At 40.1% G+C, this 8,241-nt stretch overlaps 1 long non-coding RNA gene across 1 annotated transcript; it reads left to right on the top strand.

Moving 5' to 3' along the window:
* Positions 1 to 5,956: 5,956 nt before the first annotated feature.
* Positions 5,957 to 7,057, top strand: LOC143593521 (uncharacterized). The gene is made up of 3 exons (XR_013146119.1): positions 5,957 to 6,040; positions 6,806 to 6,913; positions 7,000 to 7,057. It is a non-coding gene; the product is annotated as an uncharacterized LOC143593521 (long non-coding RNA).
* The last annotated feature ends 1,184 nt before the right edge of the window (positions 7,058 to 8,241 follow it).

An 8,241-nucleotide genomic window follows, 5' to 3' on the forward strand; every position in this document is an offset into this window, starting at 1 on the left:
CTTGCTTCAGTGTGAGATTGCAAGAGGGAGTCATATGCAGATTGCATATCAACAATAGTTTTATCTTTAAGCTCAGACTGATCCCCTTGCAATCGTAACGCCTCCTCGAGCTCTTGGATTCAGGCATTTTGGCGAGACACTTCGTCCCGAGTCCTCGCCAGTTCATCTTTCTTCCTTTGGGTCTCAACTCGGGAAGCCTCGAGAGTGTTGTTAGACCTATCGCAAGCTTCCTTCCAACCTCGAGCAGCAGTAGCACTCCGGTCCTGCTCAGCTTTAAGTGCGGCTTGAGCATCAATCAGCTTCCACCTAGCCGCAACCGCCGCCTTACGCTGCTCCTCAGCATATGCCTCCGCGGCCTTAACGGCCTCGGAAGCCGCACTCAGCTTTCCACCCATTGTACGCCACTCCCGCAAGATCTCTTGGGTCTGGGCTACAGTATTAGCCAAAGACACGGATAAACCAGTGTGAAGATCATCGCGAGAGCGGTCCCGAAGATCTGTCATTTCGGAAGGAGGCACGCAGTGCTTCACAAAATTCATACACGTTTCAGGGTTGCTAAAACGTGACCCATTGATAATATCCCATGGTGGGACAAACAAATCAAAATCCCCTCCAAATTGCGCATCCCCGTAATACTGAGAGCTTGAGGTTTCACGCCGTATAGGCATCGAGAAGGATTGTGGTGGCGCATCATGCGTTGACCCTCTCCCGGCTTCATAGACGGATGGTCCAAACAGCGAACTCCTCATCACATTAGTAGTCAAAGGTGATGGGGAAAATTGCTCAGTAGAAGGACGAAATGGAGACCCATGCATCAGAAACCCAACATCGTCAACAACTGGGTTATCTTCCTCGTTCCCGGTAGCAACCCAGCATCGAAAAGATAATCTATCGACTGATTGGATGCTGGGCGCACACTGGTCCCCTCCGCATGCGCCTCGGTGGGAAGAGTACCAGGATTGTCCTCAACCACCTTTTCTGGGGAAAGAGATGGTTGCTTCTCAACAATCGGAGTAGGCGTGGATAACTTCTCAACCACGTCATCCTCCACAATCAGTGGATCTACACAAGAAATTTGCAATCAGATCCGGACGTTAAGAGAAGTTAAATTTTTTTTTCAGCAATAGAAACTCACAAGTCACCGTTCCTAGACCATCTGCAAGACTAGGCTCCGGCTTCCTCGAGCGCCGGGTTCGCTGTTTCTTTGTCTTAGGTCATTTCCCGACATCAGCGGCGCTAGTACCCGCGTCACTTGCCTGAGAAGTTCGGAGAGATCTCTTCCGGTATAATTCTGCCAACAAATGCGAAACATACGAAGTTTCAGGACCGTCATCTAAGCTTTCCCCCTCGGAAGTGGTAGAATCATCACTTAAAATAGCGATTGTTCCATCTGAGGTTAGCACATTGAGAAGAGGAGGGTTCAAAATATACGCACTTGTTTCAAAAATAGAATTCGAGACAACCGGCTCGGCCCGCACACTCACAGGAAAGAGGAAGTATTTGGCATTCCTCTCCAGGACTGGCACCTGCTTAAGGTCGCAGATAGTTTTCCCCACGCACCCCTTATCATCATACAGGGCGTTAAGCATGGATCTGAAACCTGAAGAACAAACACGAAGTTTAAAAACATAACTTCGGAGGATTAAAAAAAAAGTTGTAAACTTGCGACCGTCCGGCTCAACGAAAACAGGCTCCATACCGGGAGCAGGCCATAGGCGGCTCATCCCCGCCCAAACAAGGGCCTCCTCAGGCAATACCCGCATTGGTGTTAGCGGGGCAGTCAGTTTGCGGACCCAGTCGCGGTTCTCATGAGCGGCCGGAGTAAGGTAAATTAAAGGCTCGTTGCCTGACCGACGAACCATGGCTTCCGACACCACATCCTCCGATATCCAGAAAACTTCCTCTTCCAGTCTTTGGATATCGTCCCAACCTCGCGCCCGAAAGCCCTGTCAGACGAAGAATGACAAGAAAACCACCCATTTTGACGGGTCATCCTGTAAAATACGGCGAAACGGTCCAGCCGAGGGTACCATCTCATGAGCCATACATACGAACTCGAAGTGACGAATTCGCATGACGGCACCTGGGTGAAGCTGGGACAAGTGAATCCCAAACGCCTTCACCACCTTCATAAAAAACTTTGTGACGGGAAGACGGAAGTTTCCCTACACAAAATAATCAGCATATAATGCCATCTTCCCGGGAGGGGGGAAACTGGCAATAGAACCGACGTAAGGGAATTCTGACCCCCACTCCGGTGGAATGCCATACGTTTCAATAAGTTTTTGATACTCATCTTGGTCCCACTGCACCTCTATCTCATCAACTTCTGCCATCGTGATAGTCATAAACGTCAAATGCCTGGTATGATGATAAAATCAAAGGAATATGCAGAGAGTTTCAGAGAGAAAATAAGAGAGTAGTCAAAATACAAAGACGATAAAGCTTCAAAAAGAAGTTAACTCCCCCTATATATACTCATCGCAATTAATGCGATGGGATACGAACAGTGGAGGAGAAAAATTCGACCAACAGATACTCGCCACGTCACGCGGGAAAATTCGAAAAAGTGAAAAAGTTGTACAGTCGGGTACATTTGCAGCCGTCACAAACGTCCTGTCACCTGCACACGCGCCTGCAAGCTGTCAACTTGTCCTTTTTTCATGGTTATCCACAACAAACAGAAGATATTTTCTACCAACTTATAAAGAATAAAACCCCTCAAATACAAATTAAGTCCAAAATTTCACCCGCATAAAATACTTCACGCGGAAGAAACACTGGACTGGGGGGACTTATAGAGGTAGGGTACTGAAAAGACCCAAACACCCTTAAGTAACACCCGCGGGTCAACCGTGAACCTACCACAAGTCACCCGCGGGACATATAAACCATTCGCATAAGCATTTGAGGAAGAAACACCCTCGGAGAGCATGCGGAAGCACCTTGGAACCCTCAGGAATCATCCGCAAGAAAAAACTTTCTTCCGCGTTAATGACTGTGAGGTATTACCTTGGGAACAGCTGTCAACAGTCAAATACCTTCCAGAAGATCTACCAAGATGCTTTCTTTGGCAATACGTGACCTCTCAACCGATCAATAAAGGACACCAGGCAAGGCCGTTATAACCGTGCACATGGCCAGTGTTGCCCATCAACCTATATCAAAAGGAAGCGTGTTCAGGTGGTTATACATGCATATGCAACGTATAAACCAAACCTATCAAAAGAGGACATGTGTCCAGGTGGTTACGAGAGCATCTTCTTAAGGGCAGCTGGCCCAATCGCTCTTCCCACACTCTTCGGCTATAAATACTCTCTTAGTTACCATGAGGTATTCATTCACTCCCACTGTACTCTCTCAATTTACTTAAGTGCTTATCTTCTACAGAACAGTACTTATTCTCACGCCGGAGGGTGGTTACGAGAAGACCCCCCCTCTTGTCCTTCCCGTAACGAGACTCGCGGTGTCTGTTTTGCAGGTTCCGGTCACTGGACTTTGTGAGGTTGTACTCATATCTTGGTTGTAATTATCGTATCCTACCTTGTGGACTCATTAGATCCAGGACCCATACCCGGGGATTGGATCTGTGTTTCTTCACTTAAGATTCAATATTCAGATCAAGAACACCAAACAAATCTACATGTGGTAGCAAAACTAAAACATATTTGTTCAACAAACACCACCTACAATCACATAAATATACCAATAAACGCCATCAAAAATCAAAACATAAACCAGTTACTTTAATGTTCATGCATTGACAAAATCCAGTCTAATTTGAACATTAATTACTCACCACTATTCAATTTCATGCTAAAAGCACTAACCTGCAGAAACAAGCAAGAAACTTACAGAATTTGAAGTGTTATGATGTTTGCTAACAACACTGTTGTCCATGTACCTAATTAACCAACAAATATAAACTTAAATCTTAGTGATTGCATATGCGAATTTACGGATGTAACCCTTAAAACGACAAGAATATATAACAAATACACTAATTAAGCCACAAATTAAGTCAAACAATTAACAAATACACTAACCAGATCTACAAATTCTAAGATCAATTCAAAACAAATAATCATTACAAACATATAAAAAGGCAAATTACTTCAATAGATATAATAATATACCTTGTAAGCAATCACATTATCAGCCTCCTTCTTAACAACATACAGAAACGAATCAATCAACTCGGTTTCCAATTTTGTACAGATTTCACCAAGGTCACCAATAATCGATATTTACACGCTCAAAGAAATAGATTATCAAGTTAGGTTAAAATCTTACCGCGATTGGGGTCGAAATCTATAACGAGCGACAACAATGGGGGCAGCAACGATGGCCATCAGAGAAGGCACCTTCAAAATTACATACAAATCTATGATTCAATTCAAATAATATACTTATTCTTCAAATTTCTTCAAAAATCACCTACAATGAATCCTAAATATCACTAATTTGAGGATAAAGGCTTAAAAAAGAACTTTACCCGGCAGAGGAGGTGGCTACGGTAGCAGACAGCGATGGAGCTAGGCGGTGGCGGTGGCGGTGGCGGTGGAGGAAGGGTTTCAGAGGACGCTGGTGGGGGGGTTTGTGCAGCGATGTGTTTGTGAAAAGTGTTAAAACTTAAAAGTGTTAATACCTTTCAATTCAAAGCTATTAAAAAAAGAAAATCAGAATTTACTTGTAACAACGATAAGTCGTGGCAACAGGGGTGACCAATTATTTTCCTAATTAAAAGAAAAGATAAACTAAAAGGGAAAATACCTATAGCAACGGTATGTCGTCACTATAAAATTTTCATTTGGCGCACACTTTTGGTTCTCCCGCTCAACTCTATGTTAACGATTTGTCGTCGCTATAGGATGTACGGCAGAAAATTTGTGTCAAGTACTATGGGAACGATAAGTCGTGGCTATAGGTGCTCTATAGCTACGACAATTGTCGTCGCTATAGGGTTCGTCATATCAGATAAAATTTCTTGTAAAGGGTATGATGGTTTGTTTAAACTAAAGAGACAGCAATCATTGGATTCATGTCATGGCGTGGCAAAATTTGGATGGCGTGGTTATGAACTATGCAATGGTTGATTTGCAGTCAAAGTTGTCCCTCATGTACTCGCTGATCATTTGAATTATTCCAAGGTTTCACTTGTTGACTACTAAAAGTAAGGTTTACCATTTTGTTTATGGATTATAATTATTTAATTTACGTAAACTGATATCAAGGCATTGCAAGGTTCTGACACAATTATCACTGCCATTTATTTTCTAACTTATGATGTTCTTATGTTATGCAGGTTTTATTAGTACATGCTTTAGAGAAAGATCTCAAGTTTATGATTTCCAAGCTGATCTTCATGATCATTAGACTGTGAGCAGTTTTAAGCTTTTGCAATAAATCGGCGTTAGTGCAGGTTCTTATTTCTTAATAATCTGCCTTTTTTGACATGTTTTCCTTATGTTTACCATTATACACTTCAATATGTTTAGTGTGAGCTAGACCTAGGTTTTAGCTAAAATGGTATGTTGGGTAGACTAATTAATTTAAAATCTCTTTTTATTTCTATTTTCTTTATAGTGTGGCATTGGTATGTCTAGATAACCTTAAAAGACCGAAGTTTCATCAGTTTCGGGGTCGGTTTTTAGTTTATATTTTAATAATACGCTTTAATGTTAACACTATTATTAAAATTGACATTTTAGTTTTCATGGAAAAATGTCTAAAATTTTTTGTTTTTAACTCTAAAATTAAAAATAAAATAGCTGCACCTGATAACTATATGAAAAAAAAAAAGTTAATAAAAATTGGTGTTTAACTTTACAGTATTGTATGCTAATGTATTTAAATGTTTTTGTACATATTGTCTTCTACTTAAATTACAATTGAATGTTGTATTGATCTACTTTGTGAACAATAAGTAGGCGTTCAAGATCGACGTCGATTATAAACGTGAGGATTAATGACCAATTTCGGAACCGAAATGCAACCATAAATGTGAGGATCACGACCCGATTCCGGACCCGAAACCAAGGTAAAGGCTTCATCCTTTACTACTTCATATAAAAGTAGTACAAATGATATCTTTTCAGGAAGAAAGCTAAAAAAAAATTGAGGTTGGGGTTGTTACCATCAACCAAACGCCCATGTATGTATGCATCGTGTATGGAAAAACTTATAGTATGGTATTAATTGGAATTAAGGATTTAATTAATATAATTTCATCAATTGTTAGTTCCGCAACTACCGAGAGCTCTTCCTTTATTCGCCGCATGAAGAAATTCCAACTATGCTGCCTTCTAACGATAGGACTGGAATCCGAGAAGTAATGGGGAAGAGGACCGAAACATGCCACTGAAAGACTCTACTGAGACAAAGAAATTGACCTGGCTTCGCCAAAAGGCCTCATCTCTAAAAGCCCAGCTCGCGAGGAATTATTTTATCTTTTCGTTATGGTAATGCAATGCAAGAGGTCGGAAAGCGGGTTGTTTCTGATGATGAAAAGAGCTTTTTTTCTCTGACGCTTCTTCTATTCTTTTCCCTGGCGCAGCTGGGCCATCCTTTAAAGTGTTATTTATGTATCCACTATGGTATTAATTGAAAACATTATTTTTAGAGTTATGGTCATTTGATTTACAGAACAAATAGAATGCATTTATATATTTATATATATACATACACACAAATTATGATGTATTAATGTTTTAAGTTTTTTTTTTTGCTTGAACACATTTGTTTTGACTTCAATTGAGGTTTCTGCATGTAATAACCATTCTTAATTAACGACATCTATTGATAGGTACTGCATTACCACAACAATCGCTGACGAGCCCGGATCGGCCACCGCACGTTTATTCGACGACACAATGACCTCAATTGTTGGCATGGGGCCAAGTTAATTCACCAGGTACTCACATAAACATACACCTACATTTCTTTTTAACTTTCAATTTAAACAACTATCTAATATACATGTGTGTATTTCATATGTAGATACAAGCCTAACTGCCAAAGTGAGAAAAGAATGAAAGGATGAAACGCATTAGGCTGAACGAAAAAGCCAACTCTTTTGATAGTAGAACAAGACTACAACTATGCATAGAGTTACCTTTTGTATAACTTAAAAATAGAAGTGTACACATTATATGTTCAACAACTTATGTAAGGCTGGATGACTATGACCATATTGTGGTGTAACAGCTGTGGTTTCAACGCCTAATCAATTATATAGTCACAAACCCAGCGCAACGCGCCAGGTGTAAAAACTAGTTTTATATAAAACATAGGGATTCAAAGCACTATCTTCATTGTCTTCTCTCTAACTTGTTTTTAGAGTAAATTGTGGTTTTTAATCTTGTGGTTTGTTTAGATTTTGTATATTTTAGTCCAAAAATTTAAAAATTTGAACAAATCACATAGATGAAAACCGTAGAGTTAAAATAATAAATTTGAACTAAACACATGAATAATTAAAACTACACTTTGCTTTTGTTCTTATGTGTGTGGTCTCGTTTTACCATCATCAGAAAATGAGTATACAAGGTAACTTTTATACCCACACGAAGATAGAAATGGTGGATGAGTCATATCTCATGCTCAAGCCCAAAATATAATAAACTTTGTGATAATCCAAAGTCAACGAATTTAATATTCTTGCTTAATCAAACCCAAAAGTTTTAAGTAGATGTGGAAAAGTGGAGAACTAAGAGAATATGCATGCGAATTATATATTCAAATTCCACTTATATCTAAAGTGACATTAAAAAACTGAAGTTGGAGGTCTATTTAAGTACAGAAATTGTAGTTATCACCACTCATTTTCATAACTATCAACAAAGAAAGTATGTCATCTCTCCTAAGGTTTTGGTTCTTTCTGTATCTTATTTTGGTGTCAATAAGAGTCTCGGAAACACGCGTTCTTACTGAGAATAACCAAGGGACATTAATCGAGAGGGCACGAGTTATACTAGAGGTAATTACTCAAAAACATGATATGGTGGAACTCAGCAAGCGTTATAACACAAACCGCTTGAGCCCGGGTGGCCCTGACCCTAAACACCATTAGCCTTCACATATTCTGGTCATCTAGTGGATATATGAGGGAAAAGTAAGATTGTTAAACTAGCTTAGTAATTTAGACAACGTGGTTATTGATCACCAATTCTTGTTTTTCAACATTTGGTTGTAGTTGGCAACACATGTTATTTGTGGATTCAGTGAGTAACATAACTACAA

Source organism: Bidens hawaiensis, unplaced genomic scaffold, assembly GCF_021521415.1.
Source record: "Bidens hawaiensis isolate Kalapana, Puna unplaced genomic scaffold, B.hawaiensis_p1.1 tig00042291_1, whole genome shotgun sequence".
NCBI lineage: Eukaryota > Viridiplantae > Streptophyta > Magnoliopsida > Asterales > Asteraceae > Bidens > Bidens hawaiensis.